Here is a 20,381-nt window from a genome sequence, read left to right as displayed (position 1 = left end):
TTCAAGGGTATGCCATCTTACCCACCTGTATGTGGGTGAGATGGCACATGTAATACTTTACAATTTATTTTTTCAGAAAAAATCTATAATATGTACATTGTTAAAAATAATGTTATATTTATTTAAATGGTCCTAGCACTGACTTTGATTTTTATTACATGTCTAACTTTATCGATTATCGATTACAAAACATTAAAAAAAAAGTATGCCGTCTCAGGTATATCTCCCCTAATCACTGTATAAAAGAACATTCTTTTTCTGATAAATTGAAAATAGATGTGGTTATCACGATTTCTAACCCTAATCAAGAATACTCAAAGTCGAGAAGTTATCTACCTATAAACCTCTTTCCAGTTATTGGAAAAAACTTGAAAATATTGGCGAAAAATATTGAAAATATGAAACCCTCTTCATCTATTAATGGCCAGGCAGACCAGCGAACTCAACGCTGTGAATGTCTAGTATGTAAGTTCATAGAAGGAATAGAATCGAATCTCGGGGAATCAGAAAATCAACAGGCTTAGCAGAGTAGTATAAAATCCAAAAGAAGAAAACATTCGTTATTTCGTAAGTTAGCTAGTTTAAGGAAAAATCCCGAAATGGGTCGATTTTTATTTTTAAATTATGATTTTTTATCATATAATATATCAGACGTCTGACGTTATCCATCTTGGTATGATGACGAAATCCATGATTTTTTAAATCAGAATAGGGATCGTGTGCTAGCTCATTTGAAAGGTTATTCAATGCTCTATTCAGTAATAAAAACATAAACGAATCACTCGATGAAGTATATAGTTTATGTTTAGTGATTTCATGTTGTCTTCTTTGAACTAAAACAACTACTGCAAAAAAATGCATACATTGCATGTTCTACCCAATTTAGACTTCTTTGAATTTCCTGGTGGTCGTCTTAGTCCCTTTTCAAACGTTGATGTGTGTGTACACTTCGAAGTGCAGTAAGCATGGGCGCCCATATAAAAATTTTTAGGGGGGCCAGACGTGAAAATGTTGCACATTACATTATGTATACTTTGGACGGCAATATATAGTTTAAAGGATCCGAAAAGTCGGGGGAGACACACGCCCCCCCCCTGTCCATGGCAGTAAGTGAAGATTTTATAAATGGATACTTCACTATTGAAAGCGGCCCAGATAATTGCATAATTACAAGAGCGCTGTAGTCAGAGGTCTGTCGCCCGTCGTCTTCTATGATGAACAGGGTTGGTGCCGGCGACATAATTATATTGCCAGAAAGGGTGACCGATTCATTGTCCTGACTGCCTTGCAGAATCGGTACATGACAGGAGTTGAGCTTCAACAATCCTCGAGGTGTCACCGTCACGTAGTAGATACTTAGTTACGAGAAGACTTAAGTCTGCAACTTTGACTCCCAGACAAGTTAACAGAGGGCCAAAATTTAACGCACGTCAGAACTCTCATTATTCCTCTGATCCCTTCTCTTCATTCCAGTGCTGGTCTTCCTCTTCTTGTTCTTCTATTCCATGCATTATAGTTTAAGGTCTGTTTTGGCCATCGTTCATCATTCATGCGCATTAAATGCCCGTACCATAAAAGCTGTTTGGATTCTATTGTATCTAATTGTAGATCTTTTCTGTTCTTCTTATTTCTTCATTTGGGATGCGATCAAGTCTAGATATCCGACACACTCTTCTTAGATAGTCCATTTCTACTACTTCCAGTTTTTTCTTCTTATTATGTCTTATTCTTATTACGTAGTACGTCAAAATTGGTTCTACAACCGACCTGTAGATTGTCACTTTGGTTTGTAAACTAATTTTAGTAGACCAAAGTAATGAGTTTAGTGTTTGTACCACATTTCGGCCCTGTTGTATTTTCTGCTGGATGTCTCGTTTTGATGTTCCTTCCTTCGCTATGACTGTATTTAAATTCTTAGCATTTTTTATATCTCTAATCGAGAGTTGTGGGTCTCTTTCTTCGTCCTTTATTCTTAGATATTCTGTTTTGTTTATATTGATTGTGAGTCCCCAAATTTTGTATTCTTCGGTGAACTTTCGAATCATATAGGTAATCCATGTCTTGATCGTCTGCGAAGATAACATTTGTTATATACTCGTTTCCAAGTTCTATTCCCATCCCTGTGCATTTTCTCCTCCAGTTTTTGAATGCTTCCTCAATATAGCTTTTGAATAGAGTTGGGGATAAAGATAACATCCTTGCCTTAAGCCTTTTGTTACAGGAAACGCGTCTGAAATTTTATTTTCCATTTTAATGGCACTTTTTGCATTTATGTACATGTTCGCTCTAGCGTTGATGTATATGCATTACTTAGGCCTGCCTTCGTCAATATTTCAAATAATATTTTTAAGGATACTGTATTATAGCCTTCTCTAAGTCAACGAACACTAAATGAGTCGTTAAATTTCTGGCTGTTCGTTTCTCTATAATTTGTTAAAGTATAAATATATTATCAACACAAGATCTGTCAGCACGGAATCCACTCTGATCTTCTATTTCCTCATATTGGTTTTCGATTCGTTCTTTTATCATTCGACCGTAAACATCCCCAGTGAGCCAATAACGCTTATACCTCTGTAATTTTTACAGTTTTTTTTGGTCTCCTTTGAATTTTGAAATATTTGACATCAAAATTTCTATTTATGTTTAAACGATTTTCAATATAGTCTGCTATTGTTAAACATTATTAATATAGCGAAATGTTTAATTTTAGTACACAGGGTTGGTCGAAACTCGGAATGAGTATTTTCTGAGTTTTCTTAAATGGAACACCCTGTATTTTAGTATTGTAATTAAATGGTAATGTATGGTACTTTTTTTTCCTTAAGCACTCTATGCCTAAGTGCTTTAATTTGTGAGTTATTCGTGGTTCTTTAAGCCAAACATTAATGGCAAAAACATTACGTGAAATTTTATTAGGTGGCCGTGAAAATATTCAGTCAAAAATAATTTCTCGAAAAAAAATACATATAATCTAGACTGATACTTACTTAATTTATTAATATTGGATGAGTTTTCCAAATACCTACGTAGTTAAAATTGTTGGTGCATAGAATATTAATAAAAACATACAATATTATATCTAGTCGGCTATGACATATATTTGCTTAAACATTTTACATTATCCTATTTTATAGTTCCAGCTGCTCTGTTACCATTACTAATATGGATTTTTCTAATGGGGAACTGATTAAAATGATTTTTGTGCTAGGAGAGTATACGCTCTGAGCTTCGCTGGTGTCGCTCCTAACGGTTACTAATTCAACTTTCACCGGTAATTTTTAAATTTATTATTTAATTGTTATCGCTTAATATTTACAAGGCTAAAAAGTAATTAAATTGTCATAGATTTTTTTAAGATTTTGCTAATCATTTTGACGTTCTATTGATGAAATATTAATTTCTTACTTCGGATACTTTCACAATTATCGTGTAGATGGCGCCAAGATTAGTAGATTAATTTATAATTACATATTATAGAACATTAAAAAAGCGTAAATTCAGTATTTAAAACGTAAGTATATTTAAGGTAAAAATATATACCACAGCTTTGATCAACTAATATTTTTTATAATTAATGTCATGATACTATAAATAACTTTATTTATAGTATCACGATTAATGTTTTTAATTTTAATTTTAAATTAATCACTTTGACATTTATGTAAAATTTCCGGTAAACGTTTACAGACTTGCCACTACTGGCGCTCGCGAATTTGTAAATGTCCCCTCTACGTACGAGCTCACAGCGTATAACAAAAATGTGCTACTTGTAATAAGAATTTTTTTCTAGTACCTATACTAAAGTATACTAGAATGTTTTCAATGCACTGGACATTTAGATTACGATAGAACCGATCAAACAAAAACTATTGTAAATGAAATGTAAATAAAAAAAAAAAAAGGAATTAAATGTAATCAATCCTTAGTGATACTGAGGATTTGATACGACCGTTCTTATAATATAAGTTTCTTGTTTGTTGAAACCGTGTTAGTATACTTTAAAAAGTTTCTTTTCTTGCTTGTCGTCTATCAGGAAATTGCTGATGATAAATTCTTATGACTAGTAGCACATTTTTGTTGTACTTACGCCCCTAACATAAAAACCATTTTAGTCAGTTCTTCATTAGAAAAGTTCATATTAGTAATGGTAGCAGAGCAATTGGAACTATAAAAACAGTATAATGTCAAATGTTTAAGCAAATTTAGTGTCACAGCCAACTAGGTAGAATATTGTATATTTTTATTAAAATTTTACGCATCAACATTCTTAACTACGTAGATATTTGGATATCTCATCCAATATTAAAAATTATTTGTGATAGAATATTTTCACGGCCACCTAATAAAATTTCACGTAATTTCTGTTGCAATTATTGTTGGACTTAAAGAATCACGAATAACTTACAAATTAAAGCACTTAGGTATAGAGAAATAAAAAAGTACCCTAAAATATCATTTCATTACAATACTAAAATATAGGGTTTTACATTTAAGAAAACTCAGTAAATACTCATTCTGAGTTTCGACCAACCCTGTATACTAAATATATTATACATTTCCATATACTAATAATGTTTAACAATAGTAGACTATATTAAAATTTGTTTGAACATAAATAGAAATTTTGATGTCAAATCACTACAATTCTACAGGTTGTGATATGTGTGTGTGTGTGTGTGTGCTTGTTTTTGGCTTGGATGCAAGTCCATTTGCCACAGATTTTTTTTATGTCATAATTATCAAGATAATTATGTACGATAATAAAATAAATTCATATTATAAACATTTATAAATATATATTATTACTTTTGAGAAAACTAACTAGCAGATTTAATATGTTCATATCAGTGGTACAGACAACATTATGGATATGGTAAGGTAGTAAATAATTCTTTTGAATAAGTGATTGTATTAGAATTTTTGTATTTAAGTTATAATTATTGCAATTAAAAAATATATGATTTAAGTCTCCGAAAGACCCACAGCTACATAATGCATTTTGTGTTATACCTAATTTGGATAAGTGAGCAGGAAATTTGCCATGGTTTGTTTTAATACGAAATAAGCAGGCGGAAAATAATTTAGAGTGTGTGTGCATTAATTTAAAATAAGAAGAACCTGGCAATTTTGGATGAATACTAAAGTATGGGTTGAATGATGAATTTGCTAGATTAATATATTGATTTTCCCATTTCGACTGGATGTTAAATTGTATAATATTTTTGTTATCTCTTTCAGTAATTATATTACAGAATTCTCCCTCTGTAATTGCAAGTTTAGCCAATTGATCAGCTTTTTCATTACCCATTATCCCTATATGTCCTTTTACCCAAACAAAAGTTACATCAATATTTTGAAGGTATTTTTTAATGTCGCATAATATTGGACATTTTAGCGTCTCGAATTTGGTACTTTGAATAGACATCAATGAAGATTGAGAATCTGACATAATGCTTTTTCAATATTTTTTGATATTAACCAACTTATGGCTTTTTGAATAGCAAATAATTCTGCAGTGTATATACTGCTATATTTTGGGAGCTGATACAATAATGATTGGTTGGCGGTTTGAATAAAAACGGCACAACCGACGCCATCTATCGTCCTAGATCCATCAGTGTAAAGAGTAGTTATGTCTTTGTCTACAAAATCTTCTAGTACGGAATTTAGTATTACTTTGTTGATTTTTTTGGACTCTGTATACTTCGGTATTATGACTCTATGTTTTTTAATTAATTGCATATAATTTATGTTAAATATTGGTAGTTTTTTATAACTGCCGTAAGTAACGGAAAGGTGTTTGGTATCAATAACAGCTTCTGCTAATGGTGGACTGTTTTTAATTTTCCAATATTTATTGGTTAGGTCTTCGATTGCTAATTTGTTTAACTTGTCTATCATTGTAGACTCCCGAGTTTTTAGTTTAATAATATATTTTTGGGCAAGCAGTTGTCTACGGAACCGTAATGGTTGTTCATTACATTCAGCTAATATAGCATTCACAGGTGTTGATTTCATTGCCCCATACAAGTCCTAAGACATTTGTACTGGAGTCTATCAATATATAATAGATTTGTGTTACTCGCGGATCCGTAGAGACAACATCCGTAATCCATAATAGATCGTATATAGGCTCTGTAAAACATAACTGCAATATCTGGAGTGGCGCCCATTTACAATTTGTGACATATCTTAATAAATTAAAACCTTTGTCACATTTACTTTTGACGTACTGTATATGTTTAGTCCATAATAATTTAGTATCTAGAATTATGCCCAAATATTTATATTCATTTACCACTGCTATGGTACGCCCACACAAGGCTAGGTTCCTCGGCGAGCGCAGCCTGTGCCTGGTAAAGAAGAGAACTGAGCATTTTTCTGTTGATAATGTCATACCAGTATCGTCAGTCCACTTAATTGCAGTTTGCATCATGGTTTCCAAAGCCCCCACACAACCATCATAGGTTTGTTGGATGGAATATATACGGATATCGTCCGCAAATTGAATGCAGTGAATTCCGTGAATTTTGTTAACCAAGGAGTGTATATCAGCTGAATATATATTAAAAAGTGTAGGACTTAATATAGAACCCTGAGGTATACCTTGATAGACAGTTCTGGGGCCATGTAATACGTTATTATGATCCCTAATGTAAATATTGCGCGAGTGATAAATCTGCACTATAGCATGAGAAGCATTATTACTGAGACCAATATTTATCATTTTATTTTTTAGTAAATTTAAATCCACGGAGTCATATGCACCTTTTATATCTAGAAATAGACTAACTAAATATTTATTTTCTGAGAGTGTCATCTGAATATCATTAACTAAATGGGTAACTGCATCTAAACTACTACAACCCCTACGAAAACCATATTGATTTTGAGGCAATAAGGCATTTCGTTCAACAAACCACTCAACACGTGTTTTGATCATTCTTTCAAAAGTTTTTGTTAGACAAGACATAAGGGATATAGGACGATAAGAAGTTGCCATATTCTTATGTTTTTTCGGTTTTAAAATGAGACAAATAGTTATTTCTTTTAGTTGGTTAATATAATTTGCATTAACCCACCAATCATTATATATTTCCAACAAGATATTTTTAGCTTCACTCGACAGATTATTAATTATTTCGTATGTAATGAAATCTTTTCCAGGGGCCGTACTCGGCCCATTTTTTATTGCAGCTTCCAATTCTATGATATCAAACGGGTTTTCAATTTCATATATTCTTTGATCTGTATGAAAGTTATTAAGAATGTTCGGACCAAGACTTGGAGATATTATATCGAAAATTTGATTGATAATGGATTCTGAAATAGGTGGTTTTTTTGAAAAAGAATTTTTATTTGAAATTTTTTTTGCAAAGGACCAAATTTTCGATATTGGTGTATTTTTATTCAATCCATTAACAAATTTTATCCAACTGCCCTGTTGTTTTGTCTTAAACAATCTTTTCGTCTTGGCCTGAACATGTTTAAGGTTGATGTAGTTATGAAAGTTTGACAATTGATTGTAATCAATCAATGCCGATTTTCGTTCTGAAACCATTCGGGTACATTCTTCGTCCCACCAAATTGGTTTTTTGTGATTAATTACTTTGCAGGTACGAGATTTTATAGAATTAGAAGCTGCAATATTTATAGCATTTGTAAGTAATTCAAAACTATTATTTTGTTTTTTATCTTCCCTATTGCTTATTATGTATTCATTTACCAGGTTTTGAAAAAGCTGCCAATCGGCAGTAGATTCAATCCATTTCCTAGTTAAGTTAGGAGAAGGAGAATGTTGGTCTCTACCTACAGAAATAACAATTGGAAAATGTAAGGTACCGAAATCATCATCTAATGCAGGGGTGGGCAAAAGCCGGCCCGCGGGCCGGATCCGGCCCTTTTGCTTACTTTATCCGGCCCATTGAGCGCAATGTTTTTTAAATGCATTCATATTTTTCGATTCCTGAGAAAACTAATAAGTTTTTTGAAAAATTTAAACGCATAATGAAATATTACATTAATACTGAGGGCGGAAAGTCCCTGAAAACTTCTATAATGTTTATCACAGAGGTGAAAGAAAAGAGAACTTACGTTATCATTTCTAAGTATGTTTCCTTTCTCCTTGCTGTCTTTCTTCTTTTAATGATGGTCAAAAGTTCTCTGTTTCTTTTCCATTCTGTGCAGCACCATTTCGTTCGTAATATGATCGGTCCATGGTATTTTCACAATTCCCCAAAAAAGCCACATCTCAAAAGCTTGAAGCTTTTTCATTAAGTCAGCATTAACAATCCAATAAAGAAGAATAGAATGGACATAACATTTTTATTATTATCCCTGTTATTTATAGCGTTCTTCGCCCGTCATTGCATTCGTCAGGGTGAAGGTTCCTTTCCGATATTGCCTTCTGAATACCGCCTAGCCAGGTTTGTTTTGGTGTTCCTTTCTTCTTTCTTTTCCTTGGCGTCCATTTTAAAATTTGTTTTGGCATCCTGTGGTCGTCCATTGACGTCGTACATGACCATACCATTTGAATTTCGTCTATGTATGATGATTGACTTGACATAAAATTTTACCACCCGATATCAGATTTGCAGATTGAATCTTTGGTTACTCAAAAATTTCCTCATCTTCAAAAAGGCTGCTCTTGATTACTCTATTCTTGATCGAATTTCTTAAGTTCATTTTTATCTGGATCCTTGTTATGGGTTAATATAATGGACCATATTAAAAATTTCGTAATTTTACTGGGAACAAATTGTTCGCATGTACACACCAGAAAGACAATTTATTATTATTAACAGTCAAATGTCTTTCTCCAAATGCTTTAAGATGATACTTGTAGTATTTTTGTCAAAAAAATTTCTTGGGCAGAGAAAAATCTCCACCAAAAACATTAGCGTACATACTGGGTATAGTCCTCCGGCCCGGGAGACATTTTGAAAATTTCATTTTGGCCCGCGCTTAAAAGTATTTGCCCACCCCTGATCTAATGGGTTCCATTCACATTGGCTTATTAAGCTTCCGGAGGCAAGAGTAAGGTCTATAGCTGATGGTCTTTCATTAGGACGACTTAGTTTAGTTGGCCTACCATCATTTAATATAGTTAATTTAGTCTCTTCGATTGCATATGACAACTTGTTCCCTTGTGTACTGTTTAGTGCGGATCCCCAATTGGTGTGATGGGCATTGAAATCACCACATATCAATGCATCACCATGTAGTTGTGAAAATATTGATAACCAATCATTTGTAGTAGCCTTTACGTTAGGAGGTTTGTAAATACAAACCAGTGAAATTTTGAAAGTATTAAGTTTTATTCCGCAAAGTTCAATATCACTGTTATAATTTTTTATTAAATTTAACTCAACATAAAACATAAGTTGTCTTTAATAAGTATACCAACCCCTCCGTAACCATCTTGTCTATCCACATGAACAAAATTAAATTCACTAAGAGAAAAAGTTCTTTTCTTGGATAACCAAGTCTCATTTAAAATAATAATATCAAATGATAAGCTAGAAGAATTTAAGAAATATTGTAAGTTAGCTTTATTTTTAATAATTGAGTTACAATTCCATTGAAGTATATGTAACATTTTAACTATAGTTATCGTCTTCGCTATCACTAATTGATATTGAGTTTAATATGTATTTTACTTCGTTTTGTGTTTCATAAAACAATTGTTTATTTGGTACCGTCATCTCAAATTTTTTGAAAATATTTTCAAAGATTTTGGGTATTTTCTCTAAAATTCCTAGTTGAAGTTTTTCTTTATATTGTTGAAATTCGTCTCTATAAGGATTGGGTAAAATGGTTTTAGAAGTAGATGGTCGGGTAATTGCTTTAGGTGTGAAAGTAGGTGCATTTTTAACTTCTATGGGTGAGTTAGCTTTACGCTTTTTAGGAAAATGATGTACTGGCTTAGGTACCCAATTTTTAGCCGATGAATTACTATCCTCATTATGTTGAAGAGAAGGAAAATTTTCTTGATTGTTCAATAAATCGTATCTATTATTAATTACTATTTTAGAATGAGTTGGATTTCTTCTAGTGTTTCTGCTTCTTTGAAGGTTATATTTTTTTCTGACATTATTTTTTTAATATTGTATTGAGTTTGATATTTTGGACAATTTTTTGAAATAGATTGATGTCCAGTTTTATTACAATGAATGCAGAATTCTACATTATTACACTGAAAATTCTCGTCGCTATGCTCTTGGCTGCATCTCTTACATTTAAAGTTTGTACTCCTGCAGTACTTTGCCGTGTGTCCAAATCTAAAGCATTTGAAACATTGAACTACCGGATAAATATACGGCTCTACCGTAAAACGAACCAAATTAATTTTTACTGTTTGCGGTAGGCTGTTTCCTAAAAAGTTAACTATAATCATTTGCCTAGGAACTAACTGTACTTCTTTATCTGAATCAATATTTTTGCGCTTCATTCTCTTTACTTCAACAACTTTCCTATCGCTTTCAATGTGTTCCAATAGATATTTTTCGTCAAAGAATGTATCCACTTGACGTATAATGGCTCTTTTGTGGTTGAAAAAAAGAGGAATGTACGCTATTAATTTATTTGAATTTATTATTTCATGACCAATAATTGAATTAGCAACATTAAAACTTTTAAAAATAATTTTAACTTTGTCCTTCCCTACATTTTTAATATCTAAAACGTCATTTTTAAATGTATTATTATTAAAAAGATAGAAACCCATTTTTACCGCTGACAAACGGTTTGTTTTTTCTTTTGGTTCTACAGTAACATAATAGGGGCCAATATCATTTTCTGAATATTTGTTATCCAAATTATATTTACCTATGTCATTTTCTTCAATAATCATATCATCTGGGGGTTTATTACCCCCATCAGATGTAACGCTCATTGGAAAATAAATATATTAAAATCTCTTACCTTTATACAGTTTGTTAAAACTACAATCTAAATATACAACCTTAATCGTAAAACTAATTACACTAAAACCTTATCACTAATTGCTATGCGGAGCAGGTATTCGATATGTTTACTGTTCAGAGATCCGAACTAGAATCCAGGTTGTGATAGTTACCACGAAATTACGAAAACAAAAAACGTAATTATCTTTTAAACTAGCTCGTATATTACAAAATTCTATATTTTAAAGAAGAAGACATCGAGGAGAATCTAAAAATGTAAAAATATACAGGGTGTTCCATTGTAAAAAACATATAAGTTTGTCAATACGGCCCTGTCAATACGGGTGACCGTGCATATTTAAAAATATTTTTAAGTTATGGTCCTATAATATGTGCCGCAACTTTTACCTAAATAAATTTTTTTCGTATCTCTTACGACAAACGAGTAATTGGACTTTCTCACACTAATGTTCCACCCTGTATGTGGATAGACACTTGGCAAACAGCGTAGTAAAAAAATATAAGTTATTTTACTTTTGAGTCGATTTTTGGCTCGCGATGGTATAAAACTAACCAATCAAATTATAAATAACTACCCTTTCGAATTACCTAAAATTTTTCAAAAACAAAGCTCGTCTTGGGAATTTCTAAAATTAGACGCTGTGTAACTTTATCCAAATACTAAATAGAGCTTAGAGTGCGCTCTTGTAAAGGTTTTAATTCGAGATAAGCCCTCGACGAGCTTTATCTAGACAAAAGCACGTTATAAAACTTTCGTTTCAATCGTCTCACTGAAATTTAAGTGTGAAAAGACTAAAACCCGTCAAGCCGATTTCAACTTTGATGATGGGTTGATTACACAAGGTGTTCTGTATAACAATTCTATATACCTTGGTCTCATATTACAGAGAGGGGCAAAATTATGGAATCAATTCATTTTTTTGAAAGTGAACGAGTTTGGAGAAATCCTGACACAGGTCAATTTTTAATTTAAAATTATGATTTTTTGGCATATATATCATATTAGTGACGTCCATCTGGGCGTGATAACGTAATACATGATTATTTTTTAATGATTTTAATTTCCAATGGTGTAGTAAGATTTTTCTTCACGTGTTTAATTCTGTCCAGTCAGATTATTATAGTTGGGCTGATTATCGGAGAATAGGCCATTTTTGGGAAAAGTTATTTACCAGCAATTTTATTGCTGGAATCGAATTATAAGATCCTATATATTAATAATATAGGTATGCAAAGTCCTCAGATAGTGTGCTACTTTTTTTATAAACAAAATGGCGCCCTAAAATCGTGTTTTTTTCAATTATTGCTCTAGAACTCCGAAGATTTTAACTTTACAACAAAAACACTCAAATAAAAATTCACCGTGATTAAATTCTGCATAGAGAAGTGTTTTTCCCGATCTGCTCCGACGAAAATTTTCCTCGGAAAATGCGGGTTTTCCCAACAAAATCTTTAATTTTCAAATAAAGTTTTAGATAAGTAATTATTTACCAATAATTAAATAATTTGGTGACTTAAAAGCCTTCTTGGTTTAGATTATAGTTCCAGAAGCTGGTGAAAATTAAAGAATATTTTAGCAACAATCCAATTGTTAATTAATATTTTACGGTCGCAATAATAACCAAAATAATTATGATACACTGATCAAACTTTGAAATCTTATAAAGTTGAGATGCCTATTTAACATTTTGCGAACAAATATTTAAATTTTTTATTTTTTTGCATAATCTTTAAATGTTAAAAAAAAAATAGTTATAAACAAATTAACGTTTCTCAGAAAGTTTTTATTATATTATAATTTTAAAAAATAGCTAAAATGCGCTTTTCAAATATCTTGAAAATGAATGCTTTAAAACTTTTTTGCAACCATTTGCAAAAAAGTTATGAAACAGCAAAATAAACATACGATTACTACGGTGTTAATAATTTTTTTTTAATCCTTTCAAAGCGTAGAAGTGAGTTTAAAGTATAAGCTAATTCTTTATAAAACAATATCGATTATCAGCTTAATGGTTATAGTTTAATTAAAGATTATAAATATATTTTTTTGTAATTTACACGCGCGAAAGTAGAATAATACAGTACCGTAGCTACCCGCCCACATACACAACTCGCGCGAATTTAAGCGTGTCAGTCGCTTCGAGTGAACATTTTATCTCCGGCTCTGTATCAAGCCTACTTTCGCGCTAAAAATTACAAAAAAAAGTATTTTTAATCTTTGATTAAAATATAACTATTGCACTAATTTTTGACATTTTTTGTGAGTAATTAATTAGATTGTACCATAGACTCACTTTTAAGCTTTGAAACAATTAAAACAAATTATAAACAATGGAGATATCGTATATTTATTTTGCTGTTTCCTAACTTTTTTGCAAATGGTTGGAAATTTTTTTTAAAGCATTCATTTTCAAGACCTATGAAATACGCATTTTAAGTATTTTTTAAAATTAGAATATAATAAACAATTTCTAAGAAATGTTAATTTGTTTATAACAATTTTTTTTAAACATTTAAAGATTATGCAAAAAAATTAAAAATTTATATTTTGTCAACAAAATATTAAATAGGCATCACACCTTTATAATCTTCCTAAGTTTGATCAATGTCTCATGATTATTTTGGTTGTTATTGCGACTGTAAATTGTTAATTAACAATTGAATTGTTGCTAAAATATTCGTTTCGTTTTAACCGGCTTCTGAATTTAAAATGTATACCAAGAAAGCTTTTATTTCACCAAGCTATATAATTATTGATAAATAATTACTGGACAAAAAAATTTATTTGAAAATTCGAGATTTTGTTGGGAAAACCCACGTTTTCCGAGGAAAATTTTCGTCGGAGCAAATCGGGAAAACATGCTTCTATGGAGAATTAAATTGGGGTGAATTTTTGTTTGAGTATTTTTGGTGTAAAGTTAAAATCTTCGGAGTTATAGAGCAATAATTGAAAAAAATACGATTTGTCGGCGCCATTTTGTTTATAAAACAGTAGCACACTATCTGTGGACTTTGCATACCTATATTAATATTAATTATTTATATGGGAAATAAGCCACAATTAAAATGAAAAAAATAATTTTATTAACGTTTCGACGCCCAAATCGGGTGCCGTTGTCAAAATACAAAATATTACTATTATATTATTATAATATTAATATTATAATATTAATATTATATAGGATCTTATAATTCGATTAAAGCAATAAAATTGCTGGTAAATAACCTTTCTTTGTACTTTACTAATTAGACCAACGTATTATAACTATTTTTTTTTCAAAATTTAAAGATTATGCAAAAAAAGAAAAATTTATATTTTGTCGATAAAATATTAAACAAGCATCTCATCTTTATATTCTTTATAAGTTTGATCAATGTATCATGATTATTTTGGTTATTATTGCGATCGTAAATTGTTAACTAACAATTGAATTGTTGCTAAAATATTCGTTTAATTTTCACCAGCTTCTGGAATTACAATCTATACCAAGAAATCTTTGATGTCACTAAGTTATTTAATTATTAATTAATAATTATTTACCTAAAACTTTATTTAAAAATGAATGAATGAATGAATGAATGAGCTCGAGTGTAATAATTCGGTAAGATTATTTCATGAATAAAACTGCATTTATAAATGATTTTAACTAATATTTTATTAATATCTTCATCTGAATATTTGCTAAACCTACTCATGCTGTTCGACAAGTATAAAACATTATGATAAATATAATTAAATGTTTATTTACAAATACTTGAATTTTGTATGTGAGTATTAAAAAATAATTTTTCGAATATCACACGATAGTAAGAATAAATAAGAAAATAATACTTCAGCTTGTTTCTCAAACTTGTTGCCATTCATCAATAGTCACCCGAGCCCTGCGGGCTCTCGTGCCTATTGCCAGGCACCAAGTTTTCGAAAAATTGTCGCAATATTTTCAATTTGCGTGAATTGGGGTCGCGTGCTAGCTATTTGAAAGGTTATTCAATTCTCTTTTCAGAAATATAACCATTAACAAAATTCTGTACCGGATGGTAAAAAAAATGTTTAATTAAGTAGGTACATTAATTGATATAAAAAGAAGTATGTATATATTTTTTTCTTTAAAATAGGTACCTTTTAATGCTATCAGATTTCTTTTCGCTTAAATTAAATGTTCAAACTGTCAACACTTTTCAACTGTCAATATTGCAAAACCTCTAAATTTTAAAGAACCGCTTGGAATGACATGAAATTTGGCATACACATAGCTAACAAGTCAAAGAAAAAAAGTGATATTGTGCCGATATGTGCTTTTGCCCTGGGGGTGGTTTTCACCCCCTCTTGGGGGTGAAAAAATATTCGTCCAAAGAAAGTCAGGAAATGGATAAACTGGCTAATTTTAAGTAACTTTTGTTCTATAGAGTTTTTTCACTAAGTCAATATTTTTCGAGTTATTTGGCAGTGAATATGTTCATTTTTTCAACAAAATAACCACGCTTTTAGACGGTTTTTCGCAAATAACTCAAATAGTAAGTATTTTGTCGAAAAACATTCTTAGCAAAAATATAGCCTGTAAAAAATTTAAAAAAATTGTGTATACATCACGTCTCTACACCTAGTAGAAGCAGAGATATAGCTAATGAAAAATAGGTTCATATTCGTCAAATTCCAAATGGAATACTTTAACGTGAAATAACCAAAAATGAAGCACATTTCGGGGAAAACTCATTACAACTTATTTAAAGTGTTTAAAAAAAGCTTCATTTTTGTTTTATAAAAAAAATTTCTAGCATCAAAATTAAACAAGTTACGCTCAAAATAAAGTTAGTCCCTTTTGGTTTTGGTAAAAAAATCGAGAAAACCACCCCCTACTTAGTATCTTAAATGAACTTAATCGTTACGACTTCACAAGTTTCTTGACTCGTGTATATATTGTTTATATGATCTGTAAGTTTCATCGGTTCAAAGTCCTTATTATTGAAAGGGCTGTAGTTAAAAGGGGTTGAACGAGTCACTGATCACGAATATATGCAAATTTAGAAACACCAAATCTTAATCAATTTTTGTCTAACAGAAAAACAAAAAAATACATGATATTCAGAAAAGCAAATCTGACTTTTTTTGTTTTCTGAGATTTTTGGTATCTCTAACAATTTTTAAGTTATTTTGAAAAAAAGCATATTTTTCAAAATTTAAATTTTTAAAAATTTTACTTTGAAACCAAATTTTTTCAAAAATAAGCACTTTGAATCGATGAAACTTACAGATCACATAAACACAACATAAGTAAAATAATTTAATTATAGATTAATTTCATTTAAGTTGCTAATTAGGGGTTGGTCTTCCCGATTTTTTTTTGCAAAAACAAAAGGGACCAACTTTATTTTGAGCGTAACTTTTTGTAAAAACAGAAATAAAGCTTTTTTAAACACTTTAAAAAAGTTAAAATGGGTTTTCCCCAAAAAGTGCTTAATTTTTTGGATATTTCACGTCGAAATATTCTATTTGAAATTTGGTGAATACGAATCTATTTTTCATTGGCTATAACTCTGGTTCTACGAGATCCAGAGACCTAACGCGTACACCATTTTTTTTACTTTTTTATAAGCTATATATTTGCTAAGAACCTTTTTTTCGACAAAATACTTACTTTTTGAGTTATTTGCGAAAAATCGTCTAAAAATGTGGTTATTTTGTTGAAAAATGGACATATTCACTCGCAAATAACTCGAAAATTGTTGGCTTGGCGAAAAAGCTCTATAGAACAAAAGTTACTTAAAGTTAGTCAGTTTACCCATTTCCGGACTTATTTTGGACATATATTTTTTCACCCCCAAGAGGGGGTGAAAGTCACCCCCAGGGCAAAAGCACACATCGGCACAATATCACTTTTTTTCTTTGACATGTAAGCTATACGCATGCCAAATTTCATGTTAATCCAAGCGGTTCTTTAAAATTTACAGCAAAAACCGTGAAAGAATGGACTACAGGGAAACGGATTTTGGCGCAGGCGCTATGCTTTTGAGCTTCACCGTCTTTATAGTAAGCCCAATAATGGTATGTCTATCAAAATAAACAGGTTACGGTAGCTAGGCCACCGCGCAGGAGAGAATGTATTAGATGGAGCCGTTGAAACACATACAATGACCGTAATCCATACTTTTCACTTTTGACGAATATATTATTTATTTTTTTATTTAGCAACCAACGTTTTCTCTTTTGCGACTTGATACAGCAACTTAAGTACCTTTCAAACACTTTCGAACCGAGAAAACTTCAAACTAACCAAATTTGTATGTATCAAAAAAACCGACCCTAATCATGCAGGTTATTTCACCCCTTTTTAGGAGACACCAATTTAAATACGTAATAGCATTCTTTGAAAAATAACTTCTTTTTTAAACAATGGTAATAGTATGGGATGTTTCCATGAGTAAATCCTCCTTCTCCTAAATTCCTTCTCTATTGAGGTTGGCGATCAATTTGGCAAATTTTTTATGCCAAGTTGATTGCCAACAAAAAGAAAGTGACTAAGGCTAAAAAAGCCGCATCAAAGGCAGAGAAGAAGCCAGCCAAGGCGAAAAAAGTTGAAAAGAAGTCAGCACCTAAAACTGCGTCCTCATCGGTAGTTTCGACTTCCGCAGAGGTCAAAAACACCATCCAAGGCGAAGAAATCAAATAAAGGAAGTCCAACCAAAAAACCAAAGGCACCCAAGCCGAAAACAGCCAAGGCTGCAGCAAGTTCACCAAAAGCTAGAAAGGCTGCTCCTAAGAAGAAGAAGTAATGGGACTAATGAATATCTTCGAATTATTAAAAACAAATGGCCCTTTTCAGGGCCACAATTTACATCTGCCTATGTAAGAAACTTCATATCCCCATTCAAAAGCAAATTTTTATATAATGACTAAATCAATCCGATAGATTTCGTATACTTTTAACGACTATTTGAAATTCTCTCTCATTATTTTCTATTTTCCGGTTATCTTGGTTTTTTTGTCAAACCTATTATACATATACAAATAAAACAAAATCAAAACTAGAGGGAAGGAAATATGAGTGTTCCACCAATCAATTCATAAAGCCCTGTTCTGGGCTTTATGAATGAAGTCATTGGTGCCAACAAAGAACAACAAGGAACAAAGGTGACATGGTGCCAACTTGCGCTTTTACCCTGGGGGTCGATGCCACCCCTCCTTGGGGGTGGAAATTATTTTATTAAAAATAACCCCACAATTCGATATAGGGACAAATTATAAGCAAAATTTGTTATATAAATTTATTAAAATAAATCAAAACTTTTTGAGTTATTAAAGATCAAAGATTTTAATTTTTCGTGAGAAAAATGTATGCTTTTAACCGATTTTTCATAAATAACTCAAAAACTATAAGTTTTTGCAAAAAAGTTATTATTATCAAAATTGAGGCTAATAAAAAATCAAATAAACTCCTTACTAGAAAAACCTTTCAATGTTAACTAAAAGTGAGTTATAGGTAATTGAATGTATATTTCTTTCGTCGAGTACTCAAATCTAAGTATCCAAGCTTAAATACCGGGAAAATGGTGCATTTTATAACATAAACTTATTAAACATTTTTGTCAAAGTTCATAGAAATATCTATCAAATAAGCCCTCGAACAAGTTGATATCATTAAAATTTATGCACCAAAAAAGTTTCAAACTGTATCTTTTAAAATTTTTTCCAAAAAATGTTATTGTTTTTTTTTTTGTAAATAACTCCGTTAATTTTTAAGAAATAGGGTTCACCTAAAATCTAATTAAAAGTTGATTCCAAGAGCTATTAAAAAACGTCAAAATTAGTATTTTAAACCTCTTACTTTTTTAAAAATAAAAGGTTAAATGGCCTTGGTTACATGGTTTTCGCAGCAAAATTTAATAATTAAACGTTTCTATCTCCGTTAGTTTTTACTCTACGGAAATAGTAAAATGGATAAGGTATTTGGAACAGAAGAAGCTAAAATTTAGTTATATATGATTTTTTACGTATATTGAGTATTTTTGGAGTTATTATCAAAAGAAAATGAAGAGTACAATAATTTTAAAAATTCCGATTTGTTTAAATTATATCTTTTTTTTTTCAAAAATATGCATTCTAAACCGGTCAAAATTGTTGAAATCATTAACCATGTTAACCTAAAGAAATTGTTGTAAGGATTACTACAAATTTTCATTTTTGTGGAAATAGCGTATGTTTTATTTTTCACTTTTTCCTAAAAAAATCGAAAGGGTTCTCTTATTTTCATCATAACTTGCTTAATATTGATGCTATTAACTTCTACTGGAGCTCATTTGATAGGTATTCCGAAGTACTTTGACAAGTGCTTAACAAGTATATTATATAAAATGCATCGTTTTCCCGTTATGTAAGCTTAATTACTTAGATTTGAGTACTCGTCGAAAAAAATATACATTCAATTACCCATAACTCACTTTGAAATAACATTAGTTTAGTTCTTTAAGTAGGGAGTGTATTAAATTTTTTATTATCTTTAATTTTGGTAAAAATAGCTTTTTTACAAAAGGTTATAGTTTTTGAGTAATACGTGAAAAACAGCTTTAAAACATGCTTTTTTTTAAGAAAAAATAAAATCATTGATATTTAATAACTCAAAAAGTATTGATTTATGTTAATAACTTTATATAGGTAACACATTTTGCTTAGAAGTTGCACCTCTATCGATTTCTGGTATTATTTTTAATAAAAAAAATTTCACTTCCGAGAAGGGGTGGCATCCACCCCCAGGGTAAAAGCGCAAGTTGACATCATATCACCTTTGTTCCTTGAAATATCTTCTAACTACTCACAAATTTTCATGAAAATCGATGAAGGTTCAACGAAATCGGAGGTGAAAACCTTCAGTGACTTGACTATTTCTACATATAATCGGTTTGTAGGGCCGTCAATGAGCGTATTTGGCTCCGAATTCCATCCTACTACATCAATTTACTTGATATTGTCACAGTAAGTAGGGAATAGCTCCAGAAACAAAGTCTACCCTATATACTATGGCGCTTTTTATCTTGGAGGCGGTTCCAAACCCTTCTCGAGGGTGGAAAATTTTTTGGTTAAAATAACTACGGAAGTGGATAGAGAACCTAATTCTAAGCAAAAACTGTTCTATAATTTTTTTTCCAAAACTCAATACTTTTTGACTTTTTCGTGGTTGAAAATTCGCCATTTTCATTGAAGCATAACACCTTTTAGAACGGTTTTTTGCGAATACTTTAAAAACTACATAACATTTTTGTAGTTTACAATAAAACAAAGAGATTCGTTCCTTCATAAATCTTCTAGTAGACTTTGAGTTAGGAGATAAGCAGAAAGTATTCCCAAAATTTCATTAAAATCCATCCAGTAGGATAGAATTCGGAGTATGTAAAAGTTGATTAATAGCAAGCTTAAAATTTGTTAATAGCTTAACGGTGTCTAGTCGGACAAACTTTGAC

At 30.9% G+C, this 20,381-nt stretch overlaps 1 protein-coding gene across 2 annotated transcripts in view; it reads left to right on the top strand.

The window, feature by feature from the left end:
- The window catches only part of LOC114325888 (ankyrin repeat domain-containing protein 49), a 210,604-nt gene that overhangs the window by 37,128 nt on the left and 153,095 nt on the right, over positions 1-20,381 (top strand). The gene's annotated exons all lie outside the window — the stretch shown is intronic.

The sequence above is a fragment of the Diabrotica virgifera genome, chromosome 1 (genome assembly GCF_917563875.1).
Source record: "Diabrotica virgifera virgifera chromosome 1, PGI_DIABVI_V3a".
NCBI classification, from domain to species: Eukaryota; Metazoa; Arthropoda; class Insecta; order Coleoptera; family Chrysomelidae; genus Diabrotica; species Diabrotica virgifera.
Note: the sequence above shows the minus strand (reverse complement) of the source record. Positions and strands in the feature narration are given on the sequence as shown.